The following is a 14,121-nucleotide window of genomic DNA, read 5'->3' as shown; positions in this document are numbered from 1 at the left end:
TTTGAGAGAATTCGACTTAGTTATCTAAGGGCATTGCAGTCAAGGAAAACTGCATAAAATGAAGAAATTATTCTTTTAAATTTATCTCGCGTAATTATATAAGGCTAAAAATTCTACTGAAATTGCCCTTCTAACTCTAAAATCATTAAATACTTTTTATTTCCTTGTACGAAGTAAAAAGGAAGTATTGTAATCCCGAAAAATTTCAGGCAGCATATTTCAACGAAAATATCCATTTTGACCGCTATCGAATGCAATTTAACGATGTCTTTGCGTGATATCTGTACGTAAGGACAGAATAAAATACTCTTTTCGTTCAAAAAAATTATAAAACTGCTTTAAAATTAATTCTGAAGAGAATTTTTCGTGGCGTCTGTACGAACATGTACGTACGTTCGTGCGTACGTACGTATCTCGCATAACTCAAAAACGAGTAGCCTCAGAACGTTGAAATTTTGTATATAGGACTGCTATAACATGTAGATGTGCACCTCGTATTTTGGTTGCAATCGGCCGCACCAAACGTATATAAATATATTTATATATATATCCACTCTGTTACCCGGCTCAGTGATCTCAGTTTCTTTACTCTTATATGTTTGTAAATTGTACATTTTTTGCTTTAAAAATGATTGAATTCTGTTGTTTTTATCTTCAAGTTAAGGATTTTATGCCTTTAGTAAATCTGTGTGCAATATATTTAGAATTATCAGCAATTTTAAAGTTGTTTAATTGCCGCTAAGCCTTTTTTTTTTTTAATGGCAGCCATTGACGTTTACATTTTAAACAGGAGACTAGTGGATTTGTTGCCAATCTAGAGAAACTTAGCTTCGCAACAACAAAGATAACGCATTCATTTATTATTGCCAATTAAATCATGCTTAATTCTTTCTGGAGTTTTTTCGAGGAAATAAGCGTTTGAAATTTACTTCGTAATTTTTAATATAGATATTTTGAGTTTTTATGCATTTTTGCCTTCTCGCTAAGTGAGAACTGAATTAATTCAATGAGAAATACTCAATCGTCTGTGAAAAACTGTTTCTTTTTTGTTTTGTTTGCTTAATTTCTTTTATACATCATTCTAGCTTTATTACAGTATTTGAATAGAACATGTGGCAAAGATTAGATGATTCTATTCTTTAAATGATATAAATTTTGAGCATTATGAGTTATAATATGAACGAAATATATAAGTTAACTGTTATATAATTATTGGATTATATAACAGTTAACTTAGTTTCCGTTATAAAATTATTATATAAGTTAACTGTTATATAATTATTGGATTATATAACAGTTAACTTAGTTTCCGTTATAAAATTATTATATAAGTTAACTGTTATATAATTATTAATACTGTTAAGTGAATCTAGCGCCAGAGTGTCGCTATGGTAAACGAATACTAGAGTGAATTTTAAAGAATGCATTTATTCTATTGTGGTTTATGCGCTGTCGGCGAAGTAGATTTAATTCAATCCAATAAGTTTAAATGAAATGCAAGAAAAAATGCGTATAATTTAATATTACAATACAAGGAAGTCATGTGGTGTACACATCAGATTTTTTAAAAATGTATTTTCGAAGTAATTGTTCGCTATCATATCACAAAACAAAATTCTATCTAGTTGCAATAATGGCCATCGGTTCACCTTTCCAAACACGATTGGAGCTATTCTTTCAATTTATCTTATGGAATATTTTTCATACTCTTATTCATGAATCAGTAAATTAATTTTCATTTAGAAAATGGGGCGCTTACGAAGCGGGCCTAACAGTATAATTTAATGGCATTTTAATTGGTCGCGCCAAAAGACGTTGACGCATACCTAACAGTTAAACAGTAAAGAATCTTTAAATGAATTTTGATAAATTTTGCAAAACGGTACTCATCTATTATTTACGGACAATGAGTTTCCTGACCCCCTAAGGGTGTTGACATTTCCGTTGCCGAGTTACGGTGCTTGCGTTCTGCTCGGCAAGACGGAGCCATCCGCATTCAATCACGAAACCACGTGACCCTGTCAACCTCAACTCAGATTTAGAGAAACGGGAGCACGGCCAAAATGCTGTAGTTTCTTACAATATACCTGGTTTTTATTGAATTAAATTATTGTTGTGAATGTGATGGTCTGTATGTATAAATCATCGGCACTACTAAATTATGTAATATGTTCAGCACCAAGATTAAAAATAAATAAAAAACGAAAAACAGAAGACTTAAACAATAGTCAGGAAAAAGGTCACTTGTAGCATAAGAAACTGTTCTAAAATAGAATCAGTATATGAAAGAGAAATGGGTCAGTTTATCTCACAAACTAAATTATTTGAAAGCTTTTACTACTGACAGAGTTTTTCAACCGTTAAAATTGTTATTTTTTTCTTTCCGTCACAAAGGTCATTCTGTTATCAAAAAAACAAATATATATATATTTGTAATATATGTGAGATAAAAATTGCAAGATAAAATTTGTATATATGTAAGATAAAAAAATATGTATATCAGCTTTATAATTTAATTTACCAATAGCCTCTTAATTCCTCATTTTTAATTTGGGTATTTCCTCTTTGCATTCTAAAAGCAATAATAACTTTTCTGGACTACGTCACTTCTTGATCAACCTATGTCACACGGCTTGTGCAACGCTCATAACGTAGCTGATTCTGAACCTGAGCTCAAAATTTCGAGAAGTAAAACCTTTCTCTTAATAAGCAACCTAAACCAAAGCCTTCTCTTGGTGAGCCTTCCATATTGGATAATTGTGCACTTTTGCTTCTACTTCTGTCGGCGCTTGAACGCTCTTCCTATCGCAACAGTATCAAAAATGTAAACGTTCTTGAATAGGCTCGATTAGAGTGCCAAGTAAATTGTGGCTGGAATTGTCAACTGAAATAAAAATGAATATTAATCCGGGTGGTGAGGATTTATAACATATATATGAAACCAAACTACAAGCTCTATATCTAGAATATTTAAAGCCTTCGCCTGAAATATATTTTAAGTTAATTTGCTATCTAATGAGGGCTGGCGGAAAGGTGGAGTTATAGTAAAGGTTTAAATCATAATAATTGGCTAATTGACATGAAATCCCTTACAAAGATATGCTTAATTCTGTTACATGTGAAAGCTTAAATCTCAGTGCATTTACATGATTTTGTTGCCAACTGAAATGTTCAACGCTGCGATGTAACTATCTTAGTCCATATAAATTTTTAAGATGTTGTAATTCGAATAACATGGTGAAGGGAGAAATACGTACGTGGCTTTCATTGTAAATATTGTTCCTGAAACAAAATTACGATAGGATGAAGGAATAATGACGAAAAATGTAAAGAGTTTCAGTTATACAATCTCATATTAGGATTTTTTAGGATTCTATGCCTTCTTTTAAATGTGTTCGAATACAAGTGATGAAGAACATGGTCCATTATTTTTCTGTCTGAAGGAGAGATACTAACGTGCGTCAGTAAGTCATCAGATACGAAGTCATCAACAGATCTCGCCGATTTTCTGTTTTAAAAGACTGTATTGATTTTGTGGTGCGTCGGGAAGTTTTCCCAAAAAATATTGTACAAGCGTTTTCAATAGGCATACTTTAGGTGCGACCGATTGCAACCAAAAAGGGAGGTACACATCTACATGTTATAGCAGTCCTATATACAAAATCTCAACGTTTTGAAACTCCTCGTTCTTGAGTTATGCCTCGAAATACATCCGTCACAAAAAAGGTCTCTTCTGAATTCATTTTAAATCAATTTTATAATACGTTTCACGAAACACAGTCTTTTATTCTGTCCTTACGTACAGATGTCAGGCAAAAACATGGTTAAATTGCATTCAAAAGTGGTCAAATTTGGTATTTTCGTTCAATTACTATACCCGGAATTTTTCGTGATTACAAGACTTCCTTTACTTCATACAAGGAAGTATACACACACACACAAAAAAAAAAAAAAAAAAAAAAAGCTGCTTAAAATGTACGTTGCATACGAACGAAAATAATACAGTTTTCCGCGTAAAATCTTTTTCTCCCAAGAAGTGGAATCCTGAATATATGTCACAATTCTCATCTGCAGCTAAGTGGGCAGGGGTGTCAAATTACCGTGCATTTTATAGTTTTATTCCTTTTTGCATAAAAAGTTATTTTGATTTAGCTTTTTACTAAGTACAGTAAGACCCCGCTTAACGCGGGGGATACGTTCCATCAAAGTAGAGCGTAATGCGAAACAGCGCTAAACGAGGCTATCTTTACATGTAAATATTGGGGTTAGGGGAAGATGGCTAGGAAATTGGTTAGCTATTAAATTTAAAAAGTATGTTTCTTTAATAAAAATAAAACCAAACATTTATTTCTTAAAGCCCAAATTGATACCACATTATTATTTCTTGCAAAAATAAAAACAAAATATAAATAACAAACCGAATATTCTTAAAAAAAAAAAATAAATAAAATTCTAAGTCAGTCATATTTAGTTAGCCTTCCGCGTTTTCAGTGTTCTGCCTTTTTGTGACAAAAGCATCTAATGTTGTTTGTCTTTTTCTTTTGCGTTGTTCTCTTAAAAGTTCTTCATAAACGGATAGAGCATCTCTAACACCACGCCTTACTTTTGAGCTCCTGTCAAAATTCGGATCATTTTCAATGAATTGATCCATTATTTCAGTTATGGTAGACAAACTCCTTTTTACAAACCCCATCGAAAGTTCTTTTTGCTCTTTTTCTGAATCACTGCTGTCAACATTTTTGTTTTCTTCTTGTTCAGTTAATTACTTGAGCTCATCATTAGAAAGACTAGCCGCTGCTTCTTGAATTATTTCTTCGACATCTTCCACATTTACCCCTTCAAAATATGTCTGTACAATACCGCACCAAACAAGAAATACAAGTACACTCTTTCGGATATGTATTTGAAACCTATCGCTGCATAACATTTCGGGGAATCCCCGTATGCTGCGAGCGATTTCGTGGAATCCCCGGGTTGAAATAAAAGAGCGCTAAACCGAAACAGCGCTAAACGAAACAGCGTTAAGCGGGGTCTTACTGTACATCTAGCTACATACTTAAAAATATTTTGGTTCATCTTCTGTGAATTAATGTACTATTATTTAAGAAAACTAATGTTAGCTAAGTTAAATTAATGTATTAGTAATTAGGTAGGGCTAGTATTATAAGTTATGTATGGCTCACCAACACCACTAAAAGATTCCACACATTTTTTTAATGTTTCTACGCATATGCCTGCTGTAACACTTCTATCAGTATAATCCATATAAATGGATTAACACGTATCTCATACTGTTCTACCATATATCCTAAATCTTCTGTAATATGAAATTAAGGCATGTCTGAATAATTACAGCAGTATGGTGATTCGTTGTTCGGTTGCTTTACAGAACTTATTCAAGCACAATTTCTGTTGAAAGATGTCTTTGTAATGTTTGTCTGTTGAAAGATGTTCTGCAGATATAGATGGATTTTGGTATGTTAATAGATTACTTTGGCGTTCACCATATTCGTTATTTTCAAAATCGGAATCTACAATATTGGTGGGAGTTAGAAACCATCTTTTCTTGCCTGTTGGAATCCAAATACCTGCTTACAGTGATTCCAGTCTTTGCACAGCATTTTATACAATGATGCGGAAGAGCAAATAGCATCTTTTTATTTTATTATTTTATTTTATTTGTTCATTTTTATTTGCTTTAAAAAAACAAGCTGCAAATTGTTCACTCACAACGAAGTTGGCCAAATAGACATTTTTCCCATTATTGGCTTAGCCGCACTAAAAGAATTTTTATTTATTTATTTATTTATTTTCCTTTTACTTCCTTGTACGAAGTAAAAAGGAAGTATTGTAATCGCGAAAAGTTTCAGGCAGCATATTTCAACGAAAATATACATTTTGACCGCTATCGAATGCAATTTAACGATGTTTTTGCGTGATATCTGTACGTAAGGACAGAATAAAATACTCTTTTCCTTCAAAAAAATTATAAAACTGCTTTAAAATTAATTCTGAAGAGAATTTTTCGTGGCGTCTGTACGAACGTATGTACGTACGTACGTTCGTCATAAATATTTTAAATTTAAATTTCTAGCAAGGTAATTTCTCTGGAAATTTCCCCCTTTGGCAGAATTTCATTGCAGTTTTAAAGTCATTTCTGTCGTTCTGCTTTCTGTAATTTTTCCCTGTCAGTGCAGCTGGCATAATGTGACAAGTGGCAAATCAGAGGTGATTCCGGTGGCAAACATACTGGTGGCGCCGCGTTCTTTAAAAGATAGGTGTACCTGTACCGGTCGACGTCACTGTGACGTCGCAATTTCTCTCGGAGTTCACGCTCGTTGTATTTTGTTTTACCTTTTCGCAACGAGGGAGGGAATGCTGAATTAGGGAAGTTACTTTCTGTCAGAGCGGACGAGCCGGCTTTCCCCTCGTTCATTTCTATCTCGTGTCAAGTTGGCAAGCGGAGGTGAAAATGTGATGGCCAGACGATCATTCTAGTGAAAAAGAAAGAATATTGTATCTGAACGTAAAGCAATTTTCTTGCATTCATTACACTAAATTCTGGCGTCTTAAGGAACTCGCGTAATTAAGAATAGGTGAAGCTTTGTTCCATAAACAATATGCCTTGGAACACCTGAAGAATCAAAGAAATAATATCTGGTTAAGAGGACCAAAGTAAGTTTTTTATCTACCATTTTATGAGGAAATAATGGAATTAAAGGTAATTCGAATATAATTCTAATTAAATATTTTTTTTTAAATTTTTTCTTTCTCCTGAAGTAGGTTCGAATTTAAATGCGCTTGAACCGATGACCAAAAATCTTGAAAACCCCGTCGAATAAAGTTTTTCAGCAATAAATTACGGTATTTGTAAATTAGTATTAGGGATTTAAATTATATATGTATAAACAAGAAAAGTTATTAAATAGGTATATGGGCAGCACGCCTTCATGAATGCGTGGGTAATTTGAGAAATAATAGAGGTAATGCACTTTTCCCGTTTTTCTTACGAAAATTATTTAAGAATTCAAAAGCATTAAAAAAGAATTCCACGAGCATTCTACTAATTTTAAAAAGACTGGAAAGAAAATTTTTGAATTCAGAATTTCTAGGGATTAGCTGGTATTTTACATTTTTTTTTTTTCTTTTTTTACCAAACATGAATAAAGAAAAAGATGCAGAGGATTTTTTTCAACGGCATTTTAATGTCGTACACTAATTATTTCCCCGCTTTAATCATCTATATTTTTTTACATTTTATTTTCTCAAAAAGGCTGGTAAAATTTTTTTAAAAAAATTCTATGAGACCTAAAATTTAATTCTGATATTTTACGTAAACTTCAGTTTTTTTAATCACTAACAAAACTTTCCAATGATTTTTAATTTTACTACATACATGTAATAAAAAAAAAATCGCTTTTGTGCTATACGAAAATTTTGTAGCCTTTCTGCCATGTATCCCGTAATAATTATGTATATTATGAATAGTATCAGTGGTTTTATTGGTGATGATATTGCATAATTTGAGTGTATTTATATTTCCGAACTTTCGAATACATATTTTTTCATTAATTAAAAATTTAACAGTGGCAAAAATTGAGTCAGCTTAGATATTAATAATGAAAGCATCCATCCATTTTTTCTGAAATTTATTTACGTGAAAAGATCAATTTTTTCCATGAATTATCATATTAAAGTAACTTTACTTAAGAAAGCATAGTATACAGAGACTTAAATCTCGTAGTAATTTCATGTTCATCTTATCCAGTGTATTTTAATTAATCAATTAAATCAAGTGCGACAGGTATGGATGCTATTACAATATTTAGTGCTTATATAGCGACTTAGTGCAGACATTTTAATAGGTATGACACCGAATGAAAAAAAGATTTGCATGCCGCGAGCAATGTAAATCACAGTCAATCTTTTATTATTAGTTTTCATGATGTCTTGAAGTTATGTATACTTGGTCTGATACTGGAACTTTAGTCCTACAATCTTACTAGACTAGTAGCGGGTTATTTGTTATGCCTAAAATTGCATTACAATGATCTGCAAAGACTTAACAACTTTTTGTTAAACTGAGCCTTAACAAAATAGCACACGGCTTGTTGTGCTACAAATAACCATGACTTGTTGCGATGCTAATTAAAAATCTGCTTCAAATTGAGTTAAATAACTTATAGGCACTTAAGTTTAAAGTATCGGCTGGGATAGTATGCAAATGATTACAATTAGCAAGAGCTAGTATATTCTAACAACGCTACGGGAAAATCGGGAACTCTGTATCTCTCTCAAGATCCCAAACTCTCAGCTTAAATTGACTTAGAGCTAATTTGCATTCTGGTGAGGAATGCAGAAAGAATAAGTTTTCTCCCACCTTTCAGCACACCTTCGTGGTGTAACGGTAGCACACTCGGCACGTATTCGAGAGGTTCTGGTTCGAGTCCCGGCTAGGTCATTGCACATTTTTCACGTCCTGTTTCAGAAAATCTTGATGACTCTACAAATGGCGCCCCAACTAAAAACGTGGTGGACGATAATTAGTAACCATCAGAATTTGGCGATTGGGTCACCTAACCCACAGCCACCGTTTGAAAGGGGGAGTACACAAAGTATTTTCTCCCTCCTTTCCGCATACTTTCGGGGTGTAATTGGAAGCATATTCTACGCGTATTCGAGAGGTCCAAGGTTCGAGTCCCGACGAGACCACTAAAGATTTTTCACATCTCCTGCATCGAAAAAACTTAATGTCTCTACAACTAAAGATCAAAATTATAGTAACTGGTTAATTTTAATCAAGAACTTGTAATGTCCCTACCTATAACTTACAGCGAAATATGTGGAACCTTAAGACCTGGCAAGCGAATAATCGCTTAGTTCAGAAAGATAGAAACGTAAACTTACGAAAGGTTAATTACCTTTTATTATTCAAAATAAATTTAACAATTGACTCCTTCTTGGAGTTTACAGCAAAGCCTCCACTTGTGCTTGAATTCAGGAATACTAAGAATGAAACTTAACTAAAGAGATATAGCCGAAGTTATCAAAATTCTACAAGAGTTGGCCTCTTAACGCTAACTAAACGGCGAAGCTATGAAGGGCCTGAAATACGGCCGATCGTAGAAATAGCTTTAGAGAGAGAGAGAGTATAGCCAAAAGACGAACGCGTGCTGTTCAAAATCTCTGGCTCTCTAACGAAGTCAGTATAATTTCAACTTCAAATACTTGCACTTCCTTCATTTGTATTTAACCGCGATTCTGAAAACATATTCTGTCAGGAAATTGTAAGCTGAAATTAAGAATGGATAGGAAAGTGACTTTAACTTAAAATTAACTGTTAAAAACTTAGGATAAACTTTACAAAGTGTTGTCATCAAATCTTTGGTGAAAGCAATTAGAGATGAAGAAAATAGACTTCTGACACACTGATAGCGCACGTGCGTGAACAAATCGACTGTTGCAACAGTTATTAAGGGCGTCTGAAACAGTTGCTGAAGCAAGTAATTATAGACTATATTAATTAAAAGATCTGCTTTGATACAATTGTTATCGACTAATAAAATATGCAGAATGACATTCGTAGAAGTGGAGAATGTTTGTGTTTGAAGGACAATAGTGGGGTATTCTAATGATTGTGCAAGGAATCTTAACAGGAAGCATTAAGTTTTTCTGAGGGTATATTCTGAGGAAGGGGGTGTAATAAAAAAGCTACTTTAGTCAAAATGGTCCCTGGAAAACAGCAAGTACAGAAGCTTTCTCTTTTAAACACGGTCTCACTGAAGCAACACGGGAATTTAGTTAAGAACTTAAACTTTTTCGCTTAAGTTATTAGGTTGTTCATTTATTTTTTACTGTAGTAGTCTTTCTCTTCATTACTATATTCCGTCCTGTAATCAATTAAATCGTTTCATTAAGGGGTCTCATACATCTTAAACCCTTTATGATCTTCGAATATGTGACTGTTGCAAGAATTGGAATATTTTATTTATTTTAAAAGCAATTACTTCCAACGCTTTACAGCTGACTTCATAATATAGCTGCTTTGGAAACTAGTAACCAGAAAGTTTGTGTTGCCACAAATATTTTTGTAATTTAATTCGCTTTGTGACAAAATTTTCATCATGTTTCCACCCTCCGCGCATGATATATCAAAAATGGCTAATGTTACATACTTGAAATTTAATGGAATTTTTTATATGGGCACTATTTTCTAATTGAACCAAAAATCTGATGAATATTTAATTATTAAAAAATTTTATGGACAAAAACATTAGAGATTTTTTTAAATAAAATACATTTTATAAACTCAACTCCAATAAAATAAAAATTTAACATGAAATTCTTAGAATTTTTGGTTCACCAGTAGTTATAAAAGCTATACATTAAATATGGGATTAAGTTATGCAACAGAATGTTTTAAACTGTGCGCGCAAGGTGGAAACACGACGAAAACTGCTGTCTCAAAGCGGATTAAATTATAAAAATATTTGTGGCAACACAAACTTTCTGATTACTGTTTCAGAAAGCAGCTATATTATGCAGTCAGCTGTAAAAGGTTGGAAGTAATTGTATTTAAAATAAATAAGTTATCTAAATTCTTGCAACAGTCACATATTCGAATATCTTACGGTTTTTAAGGTGTATGAGTCCCCTTAATTAAAAAGAATGAAAGAATGCAATTTTGCAATCGAACAGTCATGTATTTCGTACACGAACGCAGACGGTTGTTGGTGGAAAACCCACCACTGTTCCTGATGGAGAAGGCTTCCCGTGACTCATTTTATGACGGAAAATTATCTGAACGACAGGTGAGGAATACGATCTGCCGACAGTCATGCTATTGAAGGAAAATAAACAAACAGGAATGAATGAAGAAAGGAAATACTCTCAAGAGTACTTTTCTTTTTTGTTTGCCGTGCCCATGCCAACAAAGTAAATACCATTGATAAAGCTAAATGGCGCAGTCAGGTAACGACAAACAGAACATTTTACGTTCGATTACTTGAATCTGCGGGCAGTAAATAGCTGAAACCACATGAAAATAATATTTGGCTGTCAAAATAACGTAACTTGATTCACAATTCTTCGTTTTCCCTTCTTGAAGGAGGAAGCTGCCATTTACCTTTTACTTGGTCTGTAGTATCCGGATAATACTTTGTATTTTGTGAGTATTTACGTTTTTGTAGCAATGTAGATTTTTAGATAAATGAAAGAACTTGAAAATAAAATTTAAATTTTAGCTTAATAAGATACTAATACTCCTTAATAAGGTACTTCAGAATACACTTAATAAGTGATATTTTTCTGAAAATATATGTTATTTGATATTTATGTTACGTAATGTTTGTATTATTATTTACTACATCTTAGAACTCTATGTTTAAGTTAAGACTTTCTGTGTTAGAAGTTTTACGTGAATTAAATTTCCGAATTTAATAAATTTTTGAATTTTCTTCCATTTACTTAGTTTAATGAATGATAAAGCAAGGAATTGTGTTATAAAATTTTTTTTATGAAATATGGCAGCAAATTTGTGTTCCAACTAATTAAATTAGTGAATATTATCTAAATTTAGACTGGATAGTATATTAAATTTTAATTTTAACTATGCGATGTGTTTTGTGCTGAAGAGTAAATAAATCACTTTTTCATAATTCTGACTGTATTGAATGAAAAACGTAATTTTTTAGTTTTATGTTTGTAATAATATATAATATAATTTTTTAGTTTTATGTTTGTATGTTTGTAAACATTTAGTTTTATGTTTGTTTTGTAATAATTAATAAAAAAAAAAAAAAAAAAAAAAAAAAAACCCAAGACGGGAAGAATTTACATTAAGGTCCAACGCTGGAATAAGATTTTAAATCAAAGCGTTGCTCTAAAATATAAAGGAACGATAAAATTGTTTGTTGAAACCCGAACACTTTTTACTTCCTTGTACAAAGTAAAGGAAGTATTGTAATCACGAAAAATTTCGGGTATCATATTTCAACGTAAATATCCATTTTGACAGTTCTCGAATGCATTTGAACGATGTTTTTGCGTGACATCTGTACGTGTGGACAGAATAAAGGACTCTTTTTTCCAAAAATGGGTGGCGAAAAGGTTTTAAAATGGATTCCGAAGAGTTTTTTTTTTTTTTTTTTTTTTTTTTTTTTTTTTTTTTTTTTGTGACGTCTGTACGTATGTACGTATGTATCTCCTCTAACTTAGAAACGAGTAGCCTTAGAAACTTGAAATTTTGTATATGGGACCTCCATAGCATGTGGTTCTGCACCTCGTTTTTTATTTGCAATCGGCCGCATCAAACGCACACAGACACACACATTATATATATAAATCCCACGCTTTTAACCCAGCTCGGTGAGCTCAGTTTTTTTTATTCTTATATGTTGGTAAATTGTCCTTTTTCTGCTTTTAATGTTTGAATTACGTTTTAACTTTTAGTGTTTGAATTACGTTGTTCCTATGTTTCGGTTAAAGTTTTTATACCTTTAGCTAATCTGCATGCAATAGTTATAGAACTATTAACAATTTAAAAGTTTAAGGGATATTAAATCTAACGAGGCTGCCATTTATTTAATTTGAAACTCTTAGTAGAACTGAGAATTAAATCAGTTTGCGCACCAACTTCAGGGTCTTTTTGCCGAGTGCGATCGTAAGTAAACATTCGATTTTGCGTACCGAAAACTCTGTCCTCCTGGCCGCAGGCCAAATTCTTTGTTTTTGCGTAGAAACTCCAATTCTAATTGTAAAAATTGTTTTTTTTAACTGTTTTTAACTGTATTTGCTGTTTAATGTTTTTTCTGTAATTTACAATTTTCAATTAAGGTGTTTTGAGGTTCTATGTATTTTTGCCTTGTAGAGAAGTGAGAACTGAATTGATTGAATTAGAAATATATCTGTAATGAAATTCGAGAAAATAAGTTTAAACGAAGAGCAGCAAAAATGTGCATAAATTAATAGGCATTACAAGGAAGTCATGTGATGTCTACATCAGGTACTTTAGATTTTGCTTTAAAGTACAAATTTAACAATTAATCAATAACTTAGTGCACTGAATGCTTGTTTAACTTCGTAGTTCTCCCTCCCCTTCCCCCCAAAAAGAGAATTCTTCGATAGTAGTTTCATGGATGTGACCTTCCCCATAGTTTATGATAAAAAAATAATAATTCTATTAAACTTCTTACTAAAATGTTAATGTTGATCTAGTAAGCTAGATACATTTATTTAATAGAAACTTACTCCTTTACTGTAAGCTAATCAATTGTGTGTTCTTCAGAGATAAATAACGAAAACAGAATAGGTCATATGTTTGCTAGGTTCTTTACAGGACGACGATATCGTGCGCGATTTTATAGAATTGTTCGCAATTTATTTACTAACTAATAATTATTAAATTGTTTAATAATTATTTCATTATTTACTAGTTAATACTAAATGAGTTACTTGGTTAGTTAGTTATTACTTCATTAACTGCGAACATGCATTCCTTATGTAATCAAATCTGGATCTATGACCCTATGATAATGACTAATATTTTTAATTATTATCATTTGTCTACAGTTGGTTAGAAACACAGTGTAAGTAAGTTTTAAAATTTATTCTTGCACGCTCATTACTTCATTAACAACATGAAATATGTTACGAAACTGATAGTTTGCTTACGTAAAATGAAAGGAAAGAAAAACGATGTAATAAAAATTTGAAATATATGTATAGTTTTTCTATATATGTTATACTCTTTTGAAAAGAATTAATGATAGGAAAAAGCAGCTAATAACTAGGTCAAAATAACCTGATCCACAAAAAATATTCTCTTTTCAAGAGGGGGGAAAAAAGAAAAGGAAAAAACATAATTTTTATTAAATCATCGTATCAACAACTTCCTGATTTTGATAATAAGCATAATAGCGCGCTTAGATATAATAACTTTTACGTAGAAGTTCCTGAGTCTGGCTGCTATTTCAAGGGTTCTGTTGACCAAAAGCGTGGAGGCAATTTATTGTTTTTCCTATGTGACATCAAAAGTGTTATTTAACAAAAGCTTTTACAAGCACCTTTGTTTTAATCTTTATATTTGTGAATTAATTTTTAGTAAGTGATGAAGCTTTGTAT

At 32.1% G+C, this 14,121-nt stretch overlaps 1 protein-coding gene across 3 annotated transcripts in view; it reads left to right on the top strand.

The window, feature by feature from the left end:
• The window catches only part of LOC118184064 (solute carrier organic anion transporter family member 4A1-like), a 128,879-nt gene that overhangs the window by 23,963 nt on the left and 90,795 nt on the right, over positions 1 to 14,121 (top strand). Inside the window, exon 1 of one of the 3 annotated variants that reach the window (XM_035353700.2) lies at positions 6,376 to 6,675. The exons of the other annotated variants lie outside the window; for them this stretch is intronic. The gene's annotated coding sequence lies outside the window, so the exon portion shown is untranslated. Of the gene's footprint in view, positions 1 to 6,375; positions 6,676 to 14,121 lie in introns of those variants that run through there. 3 annotated transcript variants of the gene reach the window in all.

This window comes from Stegodyphus dumicola, chromosome 12 (genome assembly GCF_044657685.1).
Source record: "Stegodyphus dumicola isolate Sdum_Otavi_A_Nest chromosome 12, ASM4465768v1".
NCBI classification, from domain to species: domain Eukaryota; kingdom Metazoa; phylum Arthropoda; class Arachnida; order Araneae; family Eresidae; genus Stegodyphus; species Stegodyphus dumicola.
The sequence above is the reverse complement of the archived record's forward strand: the minus strand, read 5'-3'. Positions and strand labels throughout refer to the sequence as shown.